This window comes from Rhinichthys klamathensis, unplaced genomic scaffold (assembly GCF_029890125.1).
Source record: "Rhinichthys klamathensis goyatoka isolate OS25496 unplaced genomic scaffold, OSU_Roscu_1.1 h1tg000286l_1, whole genome shotgun sequence".
NCBI lineage: Eukaryota > Metazoa > Chordata > Actinopteri > Cypriniformes > Leuciscidae > Rhinichthys > Rhinichthys klamathensis.
The window spans coordinates 324,189-325,933 of NW_026606805.1; the positions used below are offsets into that span (position 1 = coordinate 324,189).

Sequence of the window (1,745 nt, forward strand, 5' to 3'; positions counted from 1 at the left end):
AGGCCTACCTTTAAAAAACACGACAAAGTACCTTGAAAACAAGACGATTTTTTAACTAGCTAGTTTGTGCATTTGAATTCTGACATGACCTATAAATCATCGACAGTTTACATTTTTTTTCTTACCGCTGACATCTGCATGGCGCGTCAAATTTGAAAAGTGAATGACGATACGGAAATGACGATACGGAAATGACGTAGGCTGTCCATCCACTGGTGTCCAGCCACTGGTGTCTAGCGAGAAGTGAGTCTGCGGGGCTTCGTTGCAAATACACTTCTGTCCAGCAGGGGTCACCAGCGTGTGGCGTTTCGAACGCTTCGAGGAAGTGAATCATTTCGAGGAGCAAGTGGTTCAATTACTTAATTTTATTTATAATGCACCTGCAGACCAAATACTGTACAATCAACAGCATAAAAAAACATGCAACTTGTAACTAGACCAATCTATTAAAAGCTCAAGACAAGAAATAAGTTTCAACACAAGCGTCGCTTCTCATCTACTATGCATAAATATAAACACAAGATACATACTGATACTGTCTTTCGTCATCAATGTAAACCATCCGGTGGCTTACTTACAATATCAATAATACCATTCAGCTACAACATTAGATACAGTCAACACGATTCTTACTTTCAACCAATTAATCAGGGGAGAGCGCGAACGCAGTCCCCCACTACCAGAAATTATGCAGTCGAGATTCCCACATTTGGGGAATTCGCAGGGGTCAGCACAACCGGAGTGCAATGGCTGAGCCTCGCCCTGGATAAACCACCTTCATGATCATGGTGTCTCCCCTGCCAGGTAAGTATGAGTTGTACACGTTCCCTCTCGAGGAGTTACTGAAGGCAACATCATCCTCAACCACGGTGAGACGCCACTTCATTACACATCACTTCTCATATGATTCAATACATACAACACGCAGAATCCTGTCTCCCGATCTTACAAAGTTTCGCCGCAAATCAAGCTTTAAACAACATAGTATAGTTTTATTTCGTAGCGAAACCTTTCCCATGATGCAACGGAAGCATCGATCAGCCAATGGATTATCACAGATGTTCAAAACCGTAATTTTGAGACCACAACAATCAGTTTGGAAACCCAAGTTGAAAGAAACCGTTAGACACTACATCTTTTTTGGTACAATATATGAAAGATGGTAGTTTTTAAGTCGTTTTTATTGTTAAAACGAAACCGTGACGTAAACCACGCAACAATACGACATCGCCTACATCACTTCCGGGATATTAGAACAGAGAGGGCGCAAAAACGCAGTCAAAACAGTTTTCTCAGCTGGTTGAAATATATTCTGTTTTGTACTGTAAATGACAGTTCAAAATGTAACAATTATGCAGCAACAGTTTACTTAATATAACCAGGCACATTTACAGCAGTTTATTAATGCGAAGAAAACCGATTTTATTCATAAGACATTATTGTCTTTGCTCTTTGCAGCTTATTTCTGCTGAAAACACGTTGTTTATAGCCCAAATTTTCACTTAAACTACAAAACGAAGCATTTACATGTCATGTCACTGAAAATACAAAGAAAACCAAATATAAAAAAATGCAAGAATAATTTAATAGTGCTTACAGAAATCAAGAACATAACTCCTTTACTTCATCCGGTAAACAAATTATAAATTTTCTTACAAAAAATAATTCTAATTTAATGTGTTTTCAGTACACGGTTACTATTCCAACTAGAGCTTAAGTTAAAAAAACATAAATATACCATGTAT

General features: G+C 38.2%; 1 non-coding gene across 1 annotated transcript; it reads right to left on the reverse strand.

Annotated features, from left to right (window-relative positions):
- Nucleotides 1-648: 648 nt before the first annotated feature.
- LOC130103398 (U1 spliceosomal RNA) lies at nt 649-812 on the reverse strand. The gene has a single exon (XR_008809348.1). It is a non-coding gene; the product is annotated as a U1 spliceosomal RNA (small nuclear RNA).
- Between the last annotated feature and the right edge of the window lie 933 nt (nt 813-1,745).